Here is a 26,061-nt window from a genome sequence, read left to right as displayed (position 1 = left end):
TTTTTTTTTTTTTTTTTTTTGTGGAGACTTCACATCCTCTCTTCTTCTCTCCTTTTTTTCCTGTTTGTTTTGGTGTTTGTTTATTTCCTTGGCAAGGGGGCAAGGACATTGGAAAGGAAGTTAGAGTTTTTGAAACATTCAGATTCAAGCAAACTTGTGGAAGTCGATTGCTACTTTTCACACAACCTTTTTTGAGGTTCACAGTGGAAAGGCAATGAGTCTCACTAGCAGTCTATAACTGTGATGTAGCACTCGGAAGGAGCACTGTAACGTAATTTTAAGTCTATGCAAATTTAATTATTAGCAGCAATTCATTTATGCCAGTAATTTTCAACAAGGAGCTCTTCTTCTAAATAGAGGTTGAAAAGAGAGTGCGAGAATGAATTTAAGACAGAGACAGCTTGCTGCCTAACCCCGAGAAACGTTCTTATTCAAACACCTCATGTGCGTACAGTGCCATGCTCTACCAGACCCTTGCCTCCCTCTGTGAGGGGCCCAAGATAAGGTTGCTCTCTGAACCTTGGCAGAATGAATTTTTCAGCTCCTGCATGATTAACGTTTCCACTGGAAAGCTGCATCAACAGAGCTATTTGTTGCCTGACTAATTACTGTTATTGACAAGGGGTTCGATGTTTTCTCATGCTCAGCCTGCTCTGGTGTTCTGCCAGGCAGCGGCTGCGTTAGCGTGGCAGTCAGCTTTCCTGCTTTAAAGCCAGAGATGGCTGTGCTGTCTCAGACTTCCACACTGGTTGCTGGAGGACTGATTGAAATTTGAAGTTGTACTCTTCCTGTCTAGTCTTTTGACAGAATGGCTTTAAAATCTGAACGTTGCCCTGTCACCAAGGGACAGCGCAAAGTTGCAACAGGTCCTGGATAAGAAGGCACTGTGGAATGGGGAGGGACTGCTCACCTGTGGTGCAGAACAACCTCATTGATACGCAGGAGGCTTCAGTCCCTGTGACTTTCAACGTCTTCCACAGCATCAAACTGATATTTCAAAGAGATTAAGAACTGAAGGGAACATATGATATCCATTTAAAGCCAAGACTTCAGATTTAATGAAGACTGTATCAGAATGAGATATGATTCAGATATCAAATTACATTTGTTTAGCCCAACACAGCTTAATAAATCACAGCAACATTTAATAAATATTTATCTTCTTTTAATCACCAGTTAGTGCTTTTTCTGGTCTCTCCATTCCCTTAATGGCTCATTCCTGTATTTATTAAATGTGATTTCCATTTCTCAAGTAATCAATACATCTTTTTATATTTTATAATTTGGGCAGCTTTACTGAACTTTTGTGAGATTTAATTAAGATTAAGCTTTAATCTTTAATTTCAATATATAAATTAGCCTGCATTCTCTATTAAGACATTATTTGGTAACCTCATTTGGTTTGAAAACTTGACTGGAAATGTGGCAAGCTGAACAGTAGTTACAGTACAAATGGTAATGAACTTCAGGAGAATCTTTGGACCAGAGGAGGAACTTGACTGCAATTACATCTCCTTAGCTTATGTGGGTATGCAGTTAATAATGTGAAATGGGCAATAAGGAAGGTAGATTCTGCATGGCTGACAAAGCTTTTGTTTGCATGGGTATCTGGTGCAGCAGTAGAAGTCAGGGTGAGTCCAGCTGGAGAACAGCAAGCTGTGGAAATGTTAACAATTGTAAATGATGACTGAGGTGCCATACAGTGTGTGGCACCTGGGGAGGCTGTGAGCAAGTTTGAGTCTAGCAAGGTGTTTTTTAAGCCACTTGCCCATCCCTGCTAGATCCCATGGATTCAGCCATGGCCAAGCAGCTGGAGGAGAGACATTGTCTGGCTTAGGTGCAGCTGATGGGAATGGCTCTTCAGCTCTTGGCAAGACCTTGACTGCCACCAAAAACTTCCAAAACCAATGCTATGCAGCAGTTCCATACTACCTTCTCCATCATTATCAGCTCCCTAATTTAAAATAATATTAATCTGTAAAGCTCTGCAGATGGTGATCAAAGTAGAATTTACATTTCAGGGCATGTGCATTTTGTGGCACTCTGCTTGACACATGTACACCATGGATCTCATCCACTTGCTAGCTGCTGTCCTTTCCATGAAAAAAAAAAATTGAACTAATTAAACAAATCACTCAGATGAATGCAATATAATGTTGTGGGCATTTTGTCACAACTTGGGCATGCGCCTGGATCCTCGGGAAAATAGGTTTCCCTAGTACAGGTAGAGCTAATGTTCCCAAGGAGACTCAAGGAGTTTGTTCAAGTCAGAGATGCTCGAGTCCAGCCAGGAGCTTGTATTGTTTCATAACTTTGGCATTGTTGTTTTGTTTGATATTGGTCAAAAGTTAAATGACTTTTTTACTTTTCATTTTGTTTGGGATTTTTTTTCTATGGGAAGGTAAAGCACCCTGCAGAGTCTCAAGATGTGCAGAAAACTTACTTTGGTTTACCTATAGAACCAAGGATATAATTGCTAAAAAAAGCCATAAGGATGAATGTAATATTTATAAAGTTAATGCACTGGTCTTTGAATGTTCCGTGCTTCTGTAACATCTGTCATGTATCGATATAATAGTCACTGAATTTTGCATTACTCCAGAACATCACATCTGCCCTGTCTAGCAACCTACTGCCTGGAATGGTCAAAGTGCCCCCCTACCCACACCTACACCTAATATCAGCTGTATACCCACTCCAGGTGGGATGAAGGCCTTCCTGAGTCCAACATGGGTGCCACTCTTGTACAAAACTTCATAAACTGATTCAGAATTCTTACTTGACAAGTATTTATCCTTGTAATATTACCTGGTCTTTAAATGCTACTCAGACAGTTTTTAAATGGGCTTTAACTCCTTCAGCCCTTGTCTGTCATGTCTTCTTGATGTTCCCTTCTCTAGCCATAATCATGTTGCAAGATACAGACTCAGGTGCTTCTTCCTTCTTTTTGTAGACCTCTGCAGCACAGACATCTGTCTCACCTGGGAAACAGACACTGCTTTTAATTAGTGGAGGGCTATTCCTCTCTCTGGTTTTATCAATGTCACTAATGCAATATAACTCATCATTTAAGCTTACATTGATTGTTGCTCCCTTTTAGGGACCATTTTCCTTCCAATGTCTAGGCGCAAACACTGTGCAAGTGAAGGAGGTTATCTGAGGAACTTTGCTTCCCTATCCGCATCACTGGCACGGTCATGAGCTATCCCTCAGGTTGGAAACAGGTTGAGAAGACCAGACCAGGACACAGAATGGTATCCTTGGTGTTGCTACACAAGCTGTTCCTGAGCAATAGCACTCCAAACTCCCTATTCTGCTAGCTTTTCCATCAGAAGCCAACTGTGGGTGACAGACATGAGGAAAGAGCAGAATTTGCTTCCTCCAGTTCCTCTAAGTCCTGCAGTTTGCTACCCATCACAGGTTTTGAAAATGCCTGTAATGAAACTGCTTGCAGTAGCAAAGAGCTGGATTTGATCCAGAGATACTTTAAAGACCAAAGCTGGTTTAGACTAAAATATTGCTTTCTAGTGTAGTCAGCAACACTGAAGCTGGGAGGGGGGGGAAGTATAGCCGTATGAGATTCAACAGATTAGGTGCATTAATCCAACACCCAGGATAATTAATGTTCAAGTTGAATATCTAAAATAGGTTACTTTTCAAACTGCTTACCACTGCCTTCTCTCTGCCTTGAGGCTCCTCAGTGGTGTCTTGTAGAGAGTAGGGAGCTTGAAAGGTGCTTGGGTTGTCTTGCAAATGGGAACTGGAGTCCCAGTTTGTGATAGTGTCGGGCTGTGATCAGCCTGTGGAGCCATCTGGGGCTGTTGCCCTGCAGTGTGAGGAATGGTGTACTGGGGCAAGTTTGCTGGGGTAGCAGGCTGGACATTTGGAATTATCAAGCCTATAGTATCCACACTAAAGTCCTTTATTAATGAAACTACTTTGTTTGAAAGAGACTCTCTGGCTAGGTTAGAGGCCTGAGCTATCAATAGTGGGAGTACATGACATGAACAAAAATACTATCACTCTTACCTCCTTGCTGAAATCAAGGTGCCATTTGGCTTGGGGTGAGTTGGTTGTGATCTTGTAGCAAGAGTTCTAAGGTTTCTGTGTATTTTTGTCTTGGTTTGTGTCTCTGCATCATGGAAATGGTGAGTCTTTGCAGTCACAAGGATACTAGAAGAACAATAAATCATAACAGGAATGAGTGCTCCCTCCATTAACATCCCCCCAGATTATTAGTAGTCATCATTTTGAAAACAGGGGACCAGGAGGCTGATATCTATCCTCTGTCATCAGAGTATTCTCTGTGATTTTGGGGAATTTTGCTGTAGATTTTGTATGCCAAACAGTTCAGAGAAAATACAAAAGGTTAAAGAGGAGGAGATGGCTGCCTAAATGGGGGGAACCATTAAAAGCAATTAATGTAGAGAAAGAGCAGTTCATCAACAGCAAAGCAGGTGAAGTCCCGGCTGGCCAGCCAGCTGTCTGCATCCATCACTGCTCTGCACCTGCACACAAACATTTTGTTGTGCATACCCTACAGCTATTCAGCACTAAGGAGGGGATGCTTGGGGAGAAGCACAGACAGAACAGCAGACATTTGAAGGGAATTTTGGATAGATGTAGGAAGGAAAAAATCACACCTTCCGGTAAAGTTGAAAAATAAGGTAGGAACACCAGGGGCTGGGCACTGGGAAGCATCTTCCACCACATTAGGTGACTCAAAGGGGAAAGGAGGCAAGCAGTTGTACTGTGGGAGATTTTCTTTCCCTTTCCCACCCCTGTGCTCAGGTTGAGGATGAATAGCCTTGCCTTCTACATCCTGTAAGGATGATTGCTGCTGTGCTATGCCAGTTGCATGGCTGCCAGCCTCTTCTAATTTGCATGTAATGTATGGCAAAGCCATAATGTCATTACATTGCATAGATCTTGCCAGAGACCACATTGAGAAGCCTGCTATGAAGTTTCTGGCTCTGACTCCGCAGCATTAGTTACCCCATAAGCCCCTTTGGCACTGAGCTTCCCAAATCAAGTCCAGATGCCAATTATTTTAATGAGGCTGCAGATTCTAAAAAGGACACCCCACCCACACACCTTGCCCCTGGCTACTGTTTCCCTGGGAGGAGGCACAGGCAGTTTTGACAGATGCTTATTCTTTTGCAATGAAGCATGCAAAAACATCTGGGGAAAGAGGGGGACTTCACAGTTGTCTGTAGCTGAGAAGAAAAAGGCAGCTTGGTGCAACTGACTTGGATGTCTTTGGCTGACAGATATCATGTGAGTTGTGCCTCATGAATGCAGAACAGCCCAGTGCCTTCAAAGTACACCAGATGCAGAGGTATCAATTTCCTGGAAACACTGCTGTTGTTTGGCTTCCTTCTTGTTATTAACGTTATGCCCTCATCAGGAAATCTGGATGTGAGATAGGGACGCAGTTAGGGAAGGTTTGGGTTGAGGATGCTGGTTGTCCAAGTGAAGGGTTTGCAGCCAAGCCTGTGGATGCTTGGAGGGAACTCGCTGTGGACTGGCCAGGATTTTCTTGCGCTAAGGCTCTACCAGAGGCAAAGCCCTCCATGCACATGCCTACAAGGGCTTAAAACCAGGCTTTTGCTTCAGCTCCCACATCTATGGGTCTGGCCGCCTCATGCCAAAGGGGAAATTGCACGTTTTGGAGGAAGTCACAGCCTGTGTGCTCTTCCCCAGGTTCACTCACTAGAATGCTACATAGACCCTCAACATTAGAGAAGAGTCATCCCAGCCCCAATGGGTGATCAATCCTCAAATCTGTGAGGAGTGCCAGATAGTTACAGATCCATCCAGGCACAATTTCCAGGCACAATTACCATCCAAAGGGATGCAATTGCATCTCCATTGTAAACACTGGGACAGGGAAATCCCATTTTGTCCAGATCTTTTGATGTGTTTTGTGTAGCACAAGAGGACACTGGTCTATAATCACAGAGCCTGAGTGCTGCTGCAATCCATCTGTTGGAAAGGTGACAGCAGCGCATAAATGAAAGAAATCCACTGAAATCAGAGTTGTTTCCACTCTCATGGGACTGAGGCCAAGGTGGGAACAGGGATCAGAGTAACACTGTGATTGTGGAGTGATTCATTTCCTCTGCCTGTGCCTCAGTTTCTCCATCTATGAACCTGTTGAGGACATAGGTTTGTTATGTTGCATTGTGTGTTTGAGATTGCTGTGTTGTCTGCAAAGGTGGTTGTAATCCTCAGATGTTGTGGGAGTGGGAAGGATTATCATCATTATTTCTGACAGGCAGCTATAATTCATCTTTGCTTACCAGACCCCTATGGTAGTTTTATTGCAAAATGAGTAAAGGTTATTTCAGCCTGGAAATCATGTGAGCTTATTTATTGTTGAGACTGATAATAAATTGGATCCAGATAGTGTTGCCTGAGCTGTGCAAACAGAGAAAATTTTATGATCCTTAATTTAATTTGTGCTTTCTATTTCACACTATTTGTATTCTCTCAAAGTCTGAAAACACTTCTTCACCATTTGATCTTGACTTTTCCCATTTGATGAATGGTGATTATTTCCATTTCTCCTTTCCTGAATTTTTTTCTCTGTTTTGTATAAAATATGAAACAATGATTTAATTAAGCTCTTGAAAGTAAAGCCTTTTCAAGTTATTTTAAGCTCCCTCCACTGGAGGCTTCTGCAACAGCATTGGAGAATGAATTTACTTGGGATAAATACCACTGGACTTGGTTTTATGCCGTGCATTCCTATAAGGATTATACAAAAGGGAGGTTGTGTTTATCTTTTCCTTATGTCCAGCATTTTCTGTGATGGGATCTTAAAGCATTTGACATACACCATGAGCTTAACCCTCACCACAGGCCATTAGGAAGCAAATACAGTAATTCCAGGGCAAAATATAGGGCTGTAGTTAAGAAGCAACCTTAAGGGATGGACGAAGGAATAGGATGAGAGGAGAAATGCAGGGTCATGGTGAAAGCTGCAGAGAAGTTTCTTGCACCATTTTGAATGAACAGCAAATGTAGTAGCAGAAGAGAAGGTGTAATTGTCCAAACTGAGAAAGACAGGAAAAGGAATCCAATGAAAGGCTCACAGGACTGAATGAAATATATTCACAAAATGCAAGTATTGGTCACACCACCTTTCCTCCTAAGTGTCACTACCCAGTCTTCGATCCCATGCCTTCTTCTCAGAAGGACTTTTTAAAATCCTGTTGCATGTTTATCTGCAGTGAAATCACTCTTGGAAACCTGCTGCTCCTCTACTAGCTGTTTAATAACCCAGTATTGATGAAAGAGGTCCTTTACCATCAACTTCGTTTTCTGCAATGAGCTAATGTTTAATTAATGTGAAATAACTTTTGTGACCAAATGTATCCTTTTAGATTTACTGTAGGGGACAGTTTGAAAATCAACTTAAGTGGCCAATGACTGCAAATGTATTTATTAAGGTTTAAACGTGTAAATGAGTTGGTGCTTATTTGCAGAGCTGTTAAACTACAGTAAATATGCTATTTGTCAATTGGTGGTTAATTAACATCCATTAGCTCTCCATTAAGAACACAGTTTGGTGTCTGAATTTCCTTGCTTTAGTACTAACTTTGAATTAGGGCTGTATGTTTTCCTATTCATACACAGCAGTTTTCAAAATCCAGTGCCAGTCCTTGGAACTTACCTTGCAAGGCAGAAAATTAAGAAAGGGAGAATTTTATTGCCCAATATCACAGCTCCTATTTAGGAACTAGGCAGCTTCCTTCTTCCCATATCTCCCAGACTTTTGTAGCCAGTGCAAATTGTGGAGTTGTTCCAGATATTTAATGCCTTTGTGCCTCTGTGAGGATTTTAGGACACGTTAGCACAAGAGCTGCAAAGGCCTGCATGGACGATGCAGATGGGGAGGATCATGAAGGTTCTCTTTAATCCCCCCCAAAAATTGCCAAGGTTGACGTTCCTGAGTGAAGGCTTTTGGGGGCGAGGGACAGGGAGTATCCCCTCCCAGCCGGCCGCTATGCCAGCAAGCAACCACAAGGTGACACTGTCCCAGTACATTATTTATGTTTTGACAGAGGAACGTGTACTAATACATTTCCCATAAAAGGTGGTTCTAAGCATCAGCGTCTGCTCCCTGTTCCCGAACTGAGAACTAAAGGTCTGAGGCATGCATCGTTCACTTGTTATATCCAGAAATTAGGGAGATTTTCAAAATACATCAAATTTCAAATGATGGAGTATGTTGCTTGCAGGGAGAGCTGGGGAAAGTCCTGTTTCTTTTTTCAGTTATGCAAATACACAAGCAAAGAAATATAGGCCTGAGAGGCTTTTTACAAGCTAGGCTTTTAGCCAGAAACATTTATTTGTTTGTTTGTATGCTTTGCTTATTTGCTGGAATTGTTTTTTGGATGGTTTCATCAAGTGAGGTTAAGCTGTGCCATGGGTGTAACTCAGGTGTAGAGTTAGTAAATAGTTAGTTAGTTAGTTAGTAAGACCTGACACACGTGAATGGCTAACACAATTAGCATCTCAGAATGGGGCACCATATCATGTCTGTCATGTTTTACAGTCAGACATGGTATCAGAAGCATCTATGAAAAAAAAACCAAAAAACTGTAAAGCACACTAAAATCCAGGTAAAAGATATTTTTGTAGGAGCAAACTTTGGACCTGATTTTCCCCAGGTGGATATTCATTTACATACAGCCATCCTGATTTCCCAGGTCAGGTTTAGAGAGTTAACTGGATTGTTTGTGTGTGTAATTATGAATAATCATCTGAACCTGATACTGTTCAGTTACCACATGCTCTGTGCCTCCAAACATCTACTTTGGTTTCAGTACCATTAGCTAAATTGGTAGAAATATTAACTGCTTCCTCTTGATTTCTCCCTCATGAACCTGCAGTCTGCCTGTGGTTTGTTGCTCTGAAATTATTGAAGGAACAGTCAGAGAAAATAACATAAATTTAATCAGCTCAGTCTTGTTTCATCAGTCATCAAAGTCCCCCCTTCAGCAGCCTTGTACTTGGGACCACCAAGATAAATTCTCCCTTTGTGTGTGTAAGGGGAGCACAAGTGAGGCAATGAGACATTCAGGCCAGGTAAGGAAATGCAGTAAATATAAATGGGCTTTCCTAGAAAAGCACCAGCTTGTTCAAGGTCTTTCTGGTCCCATGCACATTTCCAGGCTCACTGGGAAGCTTTTTGTGGTACTTGACATGGTACCCAGGTGCCTTGTCAATAAACATCTGGGTATGTAACTTCTGGCAAATCATATAAGCAGCTTTGGTTTGAGGTGAGACGCCTGCAAGTAGCAATCATGACTTGCCCTCCTCTTCCCTGACAATTCCAGAGGCAGTGAGGAATGTTCTGGTGACGTTTCTGCAGAACATCAGGACAGGCAGGCCCAGCCTTAGGGAAGGATGGGGACAGGCAGTGCCTAACAAAGTTATCAAGTTCAGTGGGGAAATATGAACTACAGCTCTCAGGAGGCATTCGCTTCCCACAAGCAAATGTATTGTTGAGAGACTCAAACCAAAATGCACTAAATTCACAATGGCAAAACATTTGGCTCCATCAAAAACAGCTACATTCCCTAATCAACCTTGGCACATTATTTAAGCACTCTTCATTTTGGAATTTTTATTAAAAAATATTTCCACTCTTATCTCTAATTTAGGATGAATACCTGTAATGAAGTCGTTGGAATTTTCCACAAGGAAGAAGTTCTGATTTGTTTTTTTCTAAGCTCAGCTTTAAAAATTGAGGTAGCTGCACTTGTTTCTGTGAAGTGCTTTGATATCCATGGATGAAAAGAACCATAGAAGTGCTAATTATTGTCATACTGGTTTTAATTATTCTGTCATACTGATGGAGCAACTGCCAGTTTTCAGCCAGTAATATTTTTTACAAGATGTTGTCCAGTCCACAGTTTTCACAGAAACAGTCAGATACTTCTTTTTAATTGTTGTAAAAGAAAGAAAAAAAAGAAAATCCTCTCCCTCCTCAGCAGCTGCTAGAGTTCTCTGATGAAAGTTCAAATCTGCCTGCATTTGTACAGGATGTTAGTACCAGGATGGTAATGAGGAGAGGAGAGATGGAAAGCTCCAATTGTTAGATACTGCAGAGAAAACAGTGGGAAGAGATAGCAAGGGCAAGAAGCTCTGAAATTTGCTGTCTACAATGATTTAAAGTGAAAAATGTGCTTCCCAAAAATTCAGGAAAGGTGTGATTTTCAACTCTTTTATTATTGCTGTTCCTGTTATTTATTGGAAGTACATTTTATTCTTTTTCTGGGAAGTACTGTATTTCCAGTCAGCTCAAACCAACTCAGCTGAACTGTTTAATTCAACCAGTTTGAAGAAAAAACTTTGTTTACGCAGCAGTACCACCAGTCCTCATGAGAGCTGTAGTTTAAAGGCCTCGGTGCTCTTATCTTTTCAGCCATTCTTCCTGGCTGTGCTACAACCCCCTAAGGCATCCCTTGCTTCATCCAAGGCCAGTGTCATGTCAGTGGAACCCCATGGCTACACTGGAGGAATGTGTTTATCCCTGCAAAACTACCCTGCAAAAATCTGAGTTGTTTCCCTAAGGTACTTCAGCAAAGGCATAGCACCTGGTGAGACAGCACTGACTGGAGTTTAATGCAGAGGTGAGGATTTAGGGCCAGCCAAACAAACACACACAGAGTTTATCTGGTGTGTTCTGTCCTCACGGCGGAACAATCAGTGCCATGATTTTGCCGAGGGAAAGGAACCGTGCAGTTGGTGACTGGCCTGGGCTACACCCCAGATATGAACCAGGACATCTGTGGAAATGGTCTCAATCTGTTCATATTGCACAGCTGTTCACAGGGGAGAAGAAATTGCCACCTAGTAAGGACATCATGAGTGGGCGCTGCCTTTTGGAGGAGACTGTCTGTGCAATTTATGGGCATAAGATGAAGATCTGCAGAAAGCTTCATAATTTCATAATTGCAGTATTCCAATGTAGAGAAAAAGCATTTGCAGAAGACACAAGTGACATGGGCATGTCACTCCCTCGCCGTCATGACTTCGTGTGTCTCTGTGTCAGAAAACATATCTGGGGCAAGCAGTGACTCTTCATGGCTGACACTGGGCTGTTGGTCTCCAGAAAAAAGTAACAGTAATATTCTTCTGGGGGAGAGACTTTCCCTTCTGGTCTGACAAATGAGATATCAGACCACTAAAACACAGAGATAATTTGGTTTTTTCCCCATTTGTACTCTTTGTTTGCGTTCTGCTTGTTGCCAGTGATGTAGTCTAGTTCCTCAAAACCAACATAATGCAGCAAATGGAAACCTAAGCAAAGCCTTAAACACCCAAGTCCCTTCACACATGTATTCTTTGTTTTAGTGTTAATTAAAAAAAAAAAAAAAGGTAATTTATGTAAAAGCCTTTGATGCAGCAAGCCATAATATTGTGTTGGGGTTTATTAATATGAAGCAGAAAGATTTTGCCTGTCACTGCAGTTACTACTCAGTTGTTGCCTGAGGATTATGAGGCTTTTAAACAGATAATATGCAGTTATTTTTCCTGTTCTGTAGATATCCTGGTGGTTCTCCATGTGAGTCGGCTATAAAGCAGAGGAAGCATACACAGTGAATATGTCACCAGGGCCTGAGAGCCTCTTTTGGACTCTGTGATAGTTTTTGGTGCCTGACTAGGCATGTCTGTGCCACACCAACTAGGTCTCTGGCCTGGTGACTTCTGAGTGAATATCCTACCTGAGCACGTAAAACAGCAGAAGAAAAAAATCTAACTTATTCTCTGGCCACTTGAGCAGAGAAAAAGCACAAAGGAAGTGATGAATATCTAGGGACTAGCCCTTTCTCTGAAGGGGCAGTTGGTATGGTCAACGTGCTGTTCTACCTCTGAGACAGGGAATTTTCTTTTGCAACTCATGTTGAAAACCTAAATGGAAGTAAGGTAAAAGTAGCTTGCAGGCTTGGGGAAATTCTTACAAAATGCTGTCATTTAGGAAAGAAAAATTAGGATGGATTCACACAGGTGCAGGGACACGTAGCATTTTCTTTCCTATACTATGGTCAGAAGTCATGAACCAAAGCAAGACAATTTCAGGATGAGCCTCAGTTTGTCTGTGGGAATTGACATGCAGCAGTTGACAATCTGCCACCCTGCTGGCCAGCCTGCAGCTCCTTGTGGCCAGGACCAGGTCTGTGCTATAAACCTTTGTAACTCTGGTCACAGGCGCGAGGAAAGGCGATGCTGAGTGTGACACTACAAGAGCCAAAGTGCAAATGCAGCTCCCTGGCCTTGTAATCCCTTTGCCAAGAGTGTTTACTGGAGGAATGAAGAGATAGGAAGCGTGTTACTGCCGCATCAGCAGAATGTCAACTTAGGATGGCTTTGCCAACATAGCTAAACCTTTAGGTCGTTCTCACGGGAGCTTTAAGGGGAAGCTGTCTTTGGGGGCGTGTATTGCCAGCCTAATGAAAACAAGGCACTATGATTTTAACAGATGTTAAGCACAATGGCAAGAAGGAGCTTGTGGTTTAACTAACTGAGTTTTAATACATCATGGAAGCATGCTGCCTTATTTGTGCTAAGCTGTTAATACACATTAGCTAGTTAAATTCTTTGCACTTCTTAAATCCCAGCACGGACGGAGCAAGTAAGAATATTTTTTTTTTAAAGAACATCTATACTAAGTTAAAATCCTAAATGCAGGCACTTAATGGAACTTTCCAGGGTTTTTTTTAATGAATATAAATCTTACTGTGGACTTTCTGTATTTTCTTTTGAGGTTGTCTGATGAGGGAATAAGAAGAAATGTTTCTACATTGGTTTTTTTTCTTTACTTCCTATTGCTTATATTCCAAATGTTGTTAAGAAATAATGAGAAAGCATTAATCATCCCTCTGGCTAGTCTAAGACAAAAGGAGAATCTACAAATCATACGGAATGCTTTGTGTGTTTTTTTGAAACACTTCCTAGTCTTAAACTCTATTTCCCTTTCCCTAATTTCCCAAAGTTTTGTATTCTGACTTAGTATTAATTGGCAGTAGTTGCTGTATTTGCCAGATGAGTCATCAAAACAGCTTTGTATCTTCCAGAGGGATGTTAGAATTTGGCAATCTCTTCAACTCTGGTGAAATAATCAAGTATTGTGGTTTAACCCCAGGCAGCAACCAAGCACCACCTGCTGCTAACCCTCCTCCCCCTCACCCCAGGGGACGCGGGGGAGAATCAGGGAAAAAAAAGTAAAACTGATGGGTTGAGATGAGAACAGTACGACAACTGAAACAAAGTAAAATACAATAAAAATAGTAATAAGCAAGAGAGATTAAAAAAAATAAGAGAGAGAGAGAGAGAGAGATAAAAACCCAATAAAAACAAGTGATCCACATCTCAATTGTTCACCACTCACTGACTGATGCCAAACCCATCCCCAGACTGCAATCAGCCCCTCTTCTGAGTGACTCCCAGAGGCATGTGTAAACTGAGCATGATGTTCTATGATATGAAATATCCCTTTAGTCAGTTGGAGTCCTCTGTTCTGGCCATGCTTCTCACAGGTTTTTGTGCTTCCACTGGCAGAGCCTGGAAAATGGACAGGTTTTTGACTTATGGGAAACACTAATTATCAACAACCAGAATATCAGTGTGTTATCAACATTGTTCTCATACTGAACCCAAAACACAGAACTGTTCCCACTACTGAGAAAAAAAATATCCCTTCCAAAACCAGGGCTGAAGAACACTAGAGCTTTAAGATGATGGGAAAAGTTGTCTTGAACTGCTGGATTCAAGGAATCAGGCAAAGTTGAGCAGCTTGTTCATCCTGCTAGGATTTGCCTTGAGAGGTTCATTAGCTTGACAATCATATTCTAATCACAAAATGTTTCTCTATGTCTCAATCTCATCCATCTTTCTTGCAGCTATCCAAACATTTGTCAGCTTTATGGAAAGATACTACAGGAACTAGAAACTATGGACACCACCTTCACATTGTAAAAGCTCTTGACTGCAGAGCTAAGGGCATCTAACCGATACTGATGATATCTTGAATCTTTCCTTAGGGAGTTGAATATGTCTAGTAAACTAGAAGTATACTGCATGTTCCCCAGTCATCAAGACATTGACTCTAGCCTTGCCAATGTGTTCAAACACTGTGTTTTAAAATTGGCTGCTGAAAGTGAGGACATCTTTAGAAAGCTGAAGAACCATAATGGAAATTATAAGGAAGACTCGATTTCTGGATGAAATAGGGGATTTTTTTCCCTTTCTCTCTGAGCTGATTTGGTTTATTTTCTTTTTGTAAGCCTTGCTTCCTGACAAAATACCACAGAATTTAAGACTTAATATTTGTCCCATTCAGTCATCCCAGTAAGTTGGAATATCATGTATGTCAGTCTCACTGCTCATACTCATGCACACACAGAGCATGATGGTGTTACAGGCCTCTTTCCACAAAGGACTGCACCCTGACCCTCCTTCACCAGTTTCTTTCCTCACACACTTGCAGTGCCTAGAACATCCCCCACAGCTCTGTTGTGCTGTGTAGGTGAAGTGGGAAGGGTTCAGCCTGTGTGAAACCTAAATCTGTTGTGCAATTCTCTGTGGCAATAAGAGCAAACCAGCTTCCACTCCAAAGATTTAAGCAATGACACATTTCTGCTTTCCTGTGCATGAACAGAACTTCTGCTTCCTAGGGCTTTCTCACTGAAGAGCTTTGAGGGACAGCAGGCACATTATGTATGGTGTTGATGTCTTGCAGTTTCCTTTGGATATATTTGAGCGTTCATGGCCTTTTCTCTGCTTCAGTCAACTGTGCTTGATTTACACAGTGGCATAGAAAGAGCTGTCCAGTACAGAGCCCTTACCTGAGTCACCAAATCATAGGATGGCTTGGGTTTGAAGAGACCTTAATGGTCATCTACTTCCAACCCCTCTGCCATGGCCAGGGACACCTTCCACTAGAACAGGTTGCTCAAAGCCCCACCCAACTTAGTCTTGAATGCTTCCAGGGATGGGGCACCCACAGCCTCTCTGGGCTACCTGTCCAGTGCCTTTCCACCCTCACAGTAAAGAATTTCTTCCTAACATCCAATCTAACCCTACTATCTTTCAGTTTAAAGCCATTCCCCATGTCCAATCACTATGTACCCTCGCTAAAAGTCCTTCTTCAGCTTTCTTGCAGTCCAGCTCAGAAGAACATAAAAGCAGAAAGAGCCATCCAGAGGTTTTCTGTTACCTCTGTAAACATCTGCATGATGGCTGTCAGCATTCTTTTACACACTTTATGTTTACCAAAATATGTAAACTTCAGCTTCACTTGAGGCTCCCTTGTCTTTACTTGTGTGGTATTAGTGCAGATGCATTTATGTGATGGTTCACAGTGAGCCGTCAAGAGTCTCATATCAGCAGCGGGATTCAATGGACAAATATTTTTGCACAGGTATCCCTGCTGCTTTTTGAACCTTGACCATTGCTTACAGATATCTCAGCCTTTAAGCCATGGAATAGAGGCTGGAAATTTCAGCTGGTGTGAACAATGCATCCTCAGTGCCATCAGAGGTACATTGTGAACAAGGCATCGGCTTTTCATGAAGCGCTCGTCAAACACTTACCAGCAGTGGACAGATTTGCTTCAGAAGGTTTCAAACAACAGAATGTGATCTGTATGGGATGCATTGCTTGTGGCTAGGATTTTGATCAGTGTGGCCTCTCAGTGCCTGAGTTTTATTGTCGATTGAACAATGGCAATAAGACTGGCAATTTGTAATTACAGCATATTCAGCTAATGCAGATATTTCCCAGGGGAATAGTCTCATGCATCCATGTTTGTCTGAGGTCAGAGGAAGAAACTTTTCAAAAAACTTAGTATAGTATGTGTTTTGTTATATCCTTTAGTAAAGGAAAGTAAAGGTCTAGAATTAATCCTAATTCTTGAGAGCCAAATCTATCTGAAGCCCTGTAGCCCTTTCTCAGTAACTAAAAATTCACCTTCTGCTCACTGAGTGCATAACAGATTTTCCTGTATGGTCTTCGTGTGCCTCTTGGCTCTGGGGGATGGGCTCAGCTCGTGATGGGACAAAGACAGGACACATCAGCTCTCTCCATGGCATTGTGTTTTCTTGGGTGGTTGCTTGGTGTGTACAAACAGTCAGTACTTTAACAAATTCCAGTGACATCAGAGACCTAAAGCACAGCACCTTCTGTAGCATGTCTCTTTAGACTGGGATCTCTTACTGCTGACCATGCAAGTGCTTTTGGGTGTTGGAAAGCTTTCGCAGGTGAGTGGAAGTGTTCCATTGAACATCATGCTTGTGATAGAGGGAAATGGAGTTAAGGTATCTGCTTGGCTCTTTCTGTCATGTGATGCAGGTACACATGGGCAGAGAGAAGCTGTAAGAACACGAGCTTCCTGCTGGCTTTGGTTCTTGCATTCTCCTCTGCAGAAAATGTTTCTTGAAAAGGGACCTCAGTCTGAACACTGCTTTCACTTCATATTGTGTTCTAATAATATCACATAAGAGACATGAAATGGCTTTGATCACAGGGAGTAAATGCCACCAAATATTCTTCTTCCTGCAGCCCTTTCCTTGCTGCATTAAAAATTCATGGGTAATAGCAGATTCTTCTTTTCAGGACTTAGCTACATCAGCAGATGGTGAGAGTGGGCAGGAATACCGGGGCATGTTGATGGACAGAACAGGGCTGTCCTGAATGAGCTGGGTGCAGGAGAAATTTGCACTTAATTTGCTTATGCTGTGTCTGTCTGAAGCCATCCAGATTCACTGTTTGTTCCTCCCTTTGATGAGCAATGAACTTACTGGAAAATTGTTGTAGTTAAGTTAAATTGACATGAATCTGAAGGTGTGCCTTAATTTCTGTGTTTGCTTTGTTCTTTGTGTTGCACTCATTCTCCAGCCAAGAGCAGTTTAGAGGGAATGAGAGCGAGAGGCAGACTTCAAGAAATGAAATCATAGCCCCACAGAAATCAGTGGCAGAGGTCCACTCGATTATATCCCCCTGATTCATCCAAGGGGCTACTACTTGTCAAGGTTGCCTTTGACGTCTCAGACACTGACAGACAAAAATTAGACATCCTTCTTCCACAGAATCCTCATCACTTCAGTAGGTAACCCCTTGCATTTGGCAGGTTTTATCTCCCCAAGCCTGTAGAAAGTTTTCCTGCCAGCTCCTTTGTGCTGTACTCTCACCAGATGAAAAGTAGCTCTGGTAAACCATTTTTACCATTCTTTCTCAAAACTGTATGTGAAAGTGGTTGTCTTACCAAAAGCTCAGAAGCAGATATTTGAGTGACTTGGAGCCTCCATTTCACAAATTCAGGCCTCACCTTGATTCCCACTCACACCTGGCAAACACAGGATGATCTCTTGCAGACTGAAAGAATAAGGTGAAAAGGTGTTATGGACAATGATTTTGGTAAAAAAATAGATTTTTCCTGGAGGACACTTGAGGTAGCCTCACCCACACATGCGATAGGTGTGGTATTTGGAGTTCATCTTCCAGTCCATTCCTCTCTCAGAGGGCAAGTAATGAAGCATGTAAGTGCCCTATTCAGAGCTCCATCTCTTCATCAAAGGTTTTCTTTGGGCCTTTTCTTATTATCTTGCTCCAGTCTGATCCAACTTCAGTGATTTTTTTTTCACATCACTTGCCTTTGTTCAGCCAGCTGCTAGAGTGCTCTGACCAACCTGCTCTTTGTCCTTCCCTGATCTCTACCTGCTGCAAGAAGCTAGCAGGCTCATTACATTATTTTAAAAAGTACCGGTGTGTTGTATAAATTAAGAAAGTAATAAAGTGTCACTGAAGGCCAGGACTGTGCACAACCCCCAGGGGTTTCACAGGAAGCAATGCTTCCATTCCTGTGTGGGTTGTGGCCTCTTTGTTCCACAAAAACCTGCCAGCTGCTGGATCTTACAGGTTGCTGGAGCTGATTAAATTCTCTCTGTGTGTGTGTGTGTGTGTGTGCATTTGTCTGCACTTCAGGGCCTGAACCAGGGCAAGTTCCCACACAGATTTTATGCCCCTTCAAGACAGCAGCTGCTTATTCTCACTTTTGCCTGGAAGGCTTTTATAAATGGACTCCCCAGACCTCTGTTTTAGGAAGCTGTTTCAGGATGTGTGCATCCCTCACCCAGCCCAGCCTTAGCAGAGTCATATGCAGTGGTTCAGGGAAGAATTCCTGTCCCTTGAAAGGTATTGCTTTTTCTGAGAGGTATTGCTTCATCTGAGCAGTTTGCATGTTTGTCCACACTTAGGCTTGTTTTGCCTTATCCACGCTGATTTAAACATGAATTGGGATGAAATGGAGTCAGGGTGGTTCTGAGATGAGGAGGTGCTGCAAGTGGTGAAGCCCACAGGCCATACAGCAGCTTGGCCACTGCATCTGAGCACAGAACTGAAGGTTCCTCTGCCTTGTCTGACAGAAGGAGCTGCTGGAATCACCTCCAGCAAAATGCCTTCTCTCTCTGAGAAGTTACCTGATTTCTGCACCTCTTGGTGGGCAGGTCCTCCGTTGTTCCACCCCTTTCCCATGCTTAGACTTGGACACTCCTGGCCCTACTTCTTCTCTATCTGGCCCATATCAAGGACAGTGATATTAATCCTGCGTCTGCCAGCTCTCTTAGAGGCTGCTGAAAGCAGCCTATTTTCCTCTCTGTCACCAGGTGTTTGGCATTTGTGGCAAAGTATTGAACTAGGAACAAAAGTGGTACAATGTAAGACTCAAACAGGTACAACATAATATTTCAAGGAGATAGTATTTAACAATAGACAACCATTTAAGCAGACAAAAGCATGATTCAATTCGGTGGCTGGATGATAAAGGAAATAACGTTTGTGTTTAAAACAAAAAGAAAAATTCTTAACCTGGTGTGGTAATTAATCATTGAACCCAAGAAGGGGGTGAGTTTCTGTGCTTGAGGCAGACAGCTGGATAGGATGATCTGAGAAGTCCCTTTCAGCTTTAAAATGTACAAAAATTGCATGGCCTGACAGAAATGGGGCATGGGAGCAACATAGGAAAGGAAGAGAAGTTTGAAAATGTCAAGGTGAGAAGTTTAAAAGAGGGTAGTGGAAAGATGAGAAGAAAAGCTGAAACATTAAAAAGTTTATGTTGAAAGACTAGGCCTGCACTAATTCTAAATGCTGATGCAGAGACATCCCTGAGCTGTAGCCTGTAAGGATGATATTAACTGAGCCCGTGTCTGTGGGACAGCTCTCCTGGCTTCTCATCTTGAAGATCTGGACATAAAGATGTGTTTTCCTCATTTTCAGACCTGATCACAGTGAAATGAATGAAAGTGAAATGAATGTCAGAAGCTTGAACTCAGGCAGGTCATAGTTTCAAAGGAAACTTTCTCCAAATTTTTGCATACAAATTTCTCTTGCATGTGAGGCTTCCTAAGGCTGCTTTGTGCCCTGGTAACACACAAAACTTGAGAATTTTTCTTGTCTTGCTGCAGGCCTCAGTTTAAGCTTCATAAAAGTGATGCTGGAGCTGCTGTAATGGACAAGAAAATGCATGGCACGACAGCCTGCTGCACTCTGTTCTTCACAATAAAACTAATTCTCTGGTAATGATGGATGTGTAGAATGTATCATTTCAGCAAGGCTTTGGAGCTCTCCTCAGAATCATTGCTGTCAGAGTGATTATGCTCATCCATTAGCATTGTGTCGAGAACTCCATGCCAGAGCAGGTCATGGAATATGCATCAGGGCTCCTCAGGATGGGTTTGACCACCTCTTAGCTGTATGGAATTCCTGTCTGCAGCCATCCACATCCCCTGCAACTGCCAGGCAGCTGTTTTGGGGCCTGTTAAGGAGTAGGTTGGAAATAGGTCACGCCTGGCATGTTCTGTGGCATGAGTCTTGCAGGGGCTTTGTGTGGAGTAGTGTCAGATCATGTCAGATCACCCTGCAGCCTTCAGGGCTTCGCTCTCTGTGTGTAGGATTGGAAGCTTGTGTGAGGATCTCTGCAATGGAGCTGTAAACTTTGACGTGCCCTGAGAGACAGGACAATTTAATATGGTTAAATTAGGCATCTGCTGTGAATGCCCTCAAGACAAGATTACTTCTCTGAGGGCAGAGGGAGTCTAGGGAAATTAACTTTTTATGCCTCTGTGACTGCTTCATTAAGTAATTTACCCAAATTCACTGAGGAATTTGGCCTGTCCTCCTAGAACTTCCCAACCTTTGGGTCATCTCTGCTTCTGTGTTGGGAGGGACTGTTAACCACTGTAGCCACTTGTGAAGTCAATCCTAATCACTTTTGCTGAGAACAATAAATATTCACTGGAACTGAGAGGAAAGTTTTTGGGAGACACTAGGAGTAAGCAGATAGAGCTACTGCCTTGCTATGGGGAAGTGACTTATTTAAGGACCTGTAGGGTTGTACTTACTCTGGCTCTGCCTGACTCATCAAGTGTTATGTGACACTGGTGAAGCAACAATTACTGCCAAATATAAAGAGGTTTTGAATCTGTCCTCAGTGGGAGGTATGGACTTCTTGTCTAGATTTGCATGCCTAACTCCTATAGTCATACTTTTAAAAGACAGGAAGACATACTACCTTGTTCCCACGAGGAATGTCAGAACTGGGATTGGCTACTCCCCTGCTGCTGAAGCCACGAGCCAGCCTTTCTTGTGGGGACAGGTCCCACAGTTTCCCACTGGGACTGCTGTCTGGGCTGGGGGATGGCAGGCAGCTTGGTTACCTGCCACACAGCAGCACTGGCTGAGCAGCCTGGCGCCCAGTGGTTTCAAAATTATTTGACACCCTCTGTCAAGAAGCAGCTGCAGAGTCCAGTTGTGAGGTGCTGGTAAGGAGGTCAGTAATGGTATTGGATCTTCCAGAGGAAAGGCAGTGTGATGCTCTTGACACTACTGATGACTTTTATTCTTGTATTGTTGCATTTATGTAAGACTGGAAGGGCAATTTTTGTTTTAAGCAAAAAAAGAAGCGCTCTCTTTATCTTGACCCTCTCAAGCAGGAAGGTTCCTTCTACAAATAAGTCTGTAGTTCTACAAGCACTTGCTGTGATAGCAACCAGTAATTAAGGCTACAAACCATCTGCAGTACTAATTCTTTAATTCTGCTTTGTCATACTGATTTAAAAAAGGCATCTTTAGGCTTCTGTTATCCTCCTGTCCAGCCTTCAGACGTGGTCTTTAAGTAAAGGTGAAACTTTCTGAAAAGCCTGAGCATAAAATCTCTTCATCCAGTCAAACAAGATTTTTTTCTTTCAAAGGTGATAACACAGTTCTCTGCCCATGCAGCATAGAAGAAGATGAACTTCACAACTTGCTTTTAGCTGGTGTAGATCAGCACAGCTCTTCTGACAGTGGTGGTGAGATGTCAGCTTACAGCAATTGAGAACCTGGCCCTTGGCCTCTAAATTGTCCACACCAAGGAGATCAATTGTGAAACCAGATCAATTGCATAGTAGCAAGGTTACAAATTGGTGAAAATCAGCTCTTGCTCTTGTACAGGAGGGAGTTCTGTTCCAGCTCAGTGACTGTGCTTAGAGAGAGGTGTTGTGCATGCATGTTATCATCCACAGTTATGGCCTAGCTGACTGCTCTCGGTGCAGTAAATTCTTCTACCTAATGAGGTCCTTACTTCAGAGGAAGCTTGGCCTTGTTGCATTACATGTATGGTTGTTAGCCTTGGCTCTAAACTGGCTCTTCTTTCCAGCATCAAAAACCAGTTTGATTTTTAGACTTGCAAAATATTCATAGAAACCATATATATGTATTTTTCTCAAACTGCAGAATTTTTCCCTATAATAAGTGCTTCATAAGTTTGATTTCCCATCTCTCTTCTAGCCCTGCTTTTCCTCCTTTTCTTCTACTCCTATGGCTCCTTGTATGCCAGGGACCAGAGGAGAACGGAACACAACTGCTTAATTGCAGAGGGATGCTGCCCTTGCACATCAGAGCAGAAATGTGTGTGTGTAGCAGCTGCAGATATGGGAATGAAGAGAGGACAGAGAGATCACGGCTGTCCTTCCATGGTCCCTTAATCTTCCTCACCATGTTGTGAAACCCCTTTGGCTCTTCCTCGTTCCTCTCCATAACTCCTCTGCCAATGAGACAAAATTGCATTTTCTCTTCATGGCTGAGAAGCTTTGAGAAGGCTCTGCTGCATTGTGCAGCAGTGTATCTTGACTAAATGTGTTATAGCTCACAAAACATCATACGTTTTCACTCACTGTTGCAGATATCCCAAATAAAGTCCCTATGTGCCTGGACTGTGCTGGCAGAGCCATTGCAGAGTCCCCTTAAAACTCTTGTGTCAGTCATGTGGTCTGGAGACTTGTGTTAGCAGTGTGCTTTTTTTGGTATTTTTCAGAAATGCCTTTTCCCTGATTCCAGCAATATTTGGGATCAAGTCACTAGCTTTGGTGTGGCTGGTAGGGAATGAAAGTCAAGTGAGAACAGTTCCATTTTGTGTGGCTGTTTGTGGTGTGAGCTGACAAGACTTGCTTTAGTCCTAGAGGGCAGCCATCCACATCATACAGATGGTTGTTGCAGTTGGCATTGACTGAAGTGCATGGATTGCTCTTTGTATTTAGCCACCTCAAATGCACAAAAAAAACCCCACTCCTATTTGTGGACAGAGTCCATGCTTTCAGTGTCTCTTGGCTCTCCATGAAAAGCAGATGGCACTTCAGTCTTTCACAATGTCAGTCTCTGCGTATCTGAAAAACAGAGCTGCCACACAGGGAGGCAGAGGTGACCTGAGTACCTGTCCTAGGGTAGCTCAGCATGGCATATCTCAACACATCTCCTGCCCATCCAGGACCAGTGTGGAGGTTCTCTCCTTTAGCCAGCCTAGGCGTCCACACTGTGACGCCTCCAGCCCATTCTCCTCAAAGACAGGGAAAGTAGGGATAGCCAGGCTGCCCCAGCTCATCTTGTTTTCCTTCCAACTTGGTACGCAAACAAATCCTGCATCCATAGCGTGGAAACGCAGATATGGTCCTGAACCTGCCATCCAAACATTTCTATCATGTCTCTGGCTGTGCCTTACAGTCTCTGCTCATCTAAGTGTGTTGCTCTGGGCCCTGTTCCCTTTAAACAGGGTTTAAGTGTTTTGCACTGGAGGGGAGTGATGCGGTACCTACCTGCAGGGCTGGGCTCATGCTGCTCTGTCTATTCCTGAACTGCATAGCGACAAAGTCTGGTCAGTTGTGCTCATCCTGCCAGTCCTGCACCTACCAGGAGTACTGAAAAATGGCATGAAAAGGCCGCAGTATGGATTTGTGGTGTCCATGCTCTGATTGTTTACCTGAATTTTCCCTCAAGTTTTCAGAATGTAGGAAAGTTAGGAGCCAGACCTGCTGTTTTGTTATCTGCTTCCAGCAGGGGGAGATGGGACCAGAGAGTTATTTCTTCTGGGAGCACATATAAAAATAACATTATTTATTTTACTTATGAGGCACTCTCCTAGGATTTGTGTGATTCCTGCTTGTTTGGCCTTTTACACTTATGCAACCCCTTCCTTTTGCTTCTGTACACTTCAAAAAACAAATAAGACCTATCCACTTTACGTTTTATTTTTGTTTTATTTTTCACAAGGTTCACAAGACCCTAAAGGGAGTTTCTTCCTCATCTCTCTGATTATTATTATTATTATTATTATTATTATTATTATTATTATTATTATTATTATTATTTTTATTTAGTTATGCTATAGTAGTTCTAATGAGTTCTAATAAATGTGTAAGAAGATTAAATCATCCCCTGCACTGCTGGATCAGCAGAGAGGGGCCTCTGAGCCCTCTATGATGCACCTCTCTTGGTAGGGGGGTATGACCACGTGCAGTCCCACCTTGAATTAGGATCTTAGTGGAGCCTGGAGACAGGATTACTTTCTTCTCCCTCCCTGAAACCCCCTCTGTCATTCTCTGTATAAAACATATTGGTGCCACTTCTATGAACTATATTTAACTAAGCATTAAATTTAGATTTAACTGGATAGTTATTGCCTCCTAAGTAAATACTCTGAGATAAGGAAATATTTAGTGAGCTCTAGCAGTTGGGTGGCAGATGCTTCTTGCATTGCATAATAGTTAATCTTCGACAAATATGTTTTCCTTGCTCCACGGGCATTTAATTAACATACAATAGCTCTTATTAAATGTAGATGAAACATATTTGGGAGACCCTTGTAAAAAGGATCCATGCTCCACTGGTTTGCAAGAGAGGTGCATTTCTTTCATTGCCAACTTCATATGGGACCAGGTCTTGTAGCTGTACTCAAAGTCTGTCACGGGGAGTGCAGAGGTTTCCCCTTGGTGATGCCCCTCTTCAGGCATGCCAGCAGCCTGATGTATCCCTGTGCCTTGCACTCTCCATCCTAGAGAGATGGTTACTAGTCAGCAATCAGGTGTCAGCAGCATGGTATTCTCCAGAGGATTATCCTTGTGAGGTGGTATTTCTCTCTGCAATAGCTTGGGTACATCTAGTGTATGGATTAACCCCTTTAGCTCCTCATTCCTCTCCCCCTCCGGTGCTATCTGTGCCAAGTCTACTGCAGAGGAAACGTCTGACTTGCCTCACTCCTTGGCTTGAATACAAAGCAGTCATCTCTTCTTGCTGCTGCATGCGTGGCACTGGAGCAGCAGTGTCATGACCTTAGTCCCTAATTTATGGGTCTTTAACACTTGCAGGGATTGTTTGCAGGGATTGTTTAAGTACTCAGACAGCGCAGCCTTTCCATACCAAGGCTGCCGGGGCCAGTTTCTGGGAGTTCAGAAAGCAACTGGATGTGCTCCTGGAAGAAGAAAATCATTCAAGTGCCATTAACTACAAAGGCAGTGCCACTGGCTGGGGACATGCCTTAGCCATATATCACTAGAAATAGATAAGTGCCCTGGGGCAGTACCACTGCATGCTTGCCTTGTGCTTGAGAGCTTCACCAGGCATGGGCTTTAGGCTGCTTAGAGACAGGAGGGAGGGTTAGAGGGTCCTTTGATCTGGTCCCACACGGCCATTTCTGTGACATTCCTTATATCTCTTCAGTTTGAGCGCACTGTGTCCCACAAGGCTGCAGGAGCAGAGGTGAAGCAGGCTACATACAAGACCTGTTTTTTCCCTTCCTGCACACGTACCAGCCCTGTAACCACACAGGACAGCAACTCTCAGCCGAGTAACCCCATGGCTTTTCTTGCACCTGATTCTCTGAACCCCTCTTAGACCTCCCCTTCCCTCTTTGCTTCCCGTCCCAGCCCCGCCGTGCTTTGGTCGCAGAAGGGTTACATGAGCGAAGCATCCCTAGGAGCAGTTCTGATCCCTCCCGCAGGCAGAGATCGGGCTGGTGGAATGGCAGGCAGGCATCAGCAATAAAGCATTCGGCTTATTCCTTTCCATTAATTTAATCTCCCTTCTCTGTGCGGTGGGCTGCGGGCTGCGGGAGCGTTCCCGGGTGGGCAGCGCTGCTGCCGGCGGGGCTCAGCTGCGGGCTCTGGCAGCGGCAGCACAGGCCGAGCATTCACACCGCGGGCAGCTCAATGCCGGCATTGTCTCCGCTCCGTCGCTCCGAGGCTGGGAAAGGGAGTGGGGGGCGGGAAAGGCTGAGAGAAGAGAGGTGGGAGGGAGGGATGTACAACTGGTTATCTGGCGAGAGAAAAGTCTGAGAGGGGAAGAAGCATGGTCTGAGGCTGCAGAGGCAGTTGCCAAGGATGCCGCTCTGTAAATCAGCTAGCGTGTGGCTTCAGGCCGCTAAGCCAAGTTGTTTGCACTTTTGGCCACAGACCCTCTTTCCTCACTATTTCATCTTGAGAATATTGGCCGTACCTTCCTCCGTCCTCTGTGCGCTACTCCCTGTGCCTCCCTCCCGCTCAGCAGCTCCCGGCTGCTCCTGCCTTCTCTCTGCTCCCCGCTCCACTTCCCCGCTCCCCTTCTCCTTTCTCCAGCCCCCCCCCTTCCTCTCCCATCCCATTCCCTCTCTTCCTCTCCGTCCTCCCCTCTCCTTCGGGGCTCACCCCCTGTGCCTTGCAGCCCCCATGCCTTTCCAAGCCCCCTCTCCCCGCTGCAGGTCCCCCT

The 26,061-nt window shown here is 43.5% G+C and overlaps 1 protein-coding gene across 2 annotated transcripts in view; it reads left to right on the top strand.

The window, feature by feature from the left end:
* The window catches only part of LSAMP (limbic system associated membrane protein), a 990,143-nt gene that overhangs the window by 659,305 nt on the left and 304,777 nt on the right, over positions 1 to 26,061 (top strand). The gene's annotated exons all lie outside the window — the stretch shown is intronic.

The sequence above is a fragment of the Geospiza fortis genome, unplaced genomic scaffold, assembly GCF_000277835.1.
Source record: "Geospiza fortis unplaced genomic scaffold, GeoFor_1.0 scaffold1, whole genome shotgun sequence".
Taxonomy (NCBI): domain Eukaryota; kingdom Metazoa; phylum Chordata; class Aves; order Passeriformes; family Thraupidae; genus Geospiza; species Geospiza fortis.
This window is presented reverse-complemented; position numbering and strand designations above follow the sequence as displayed.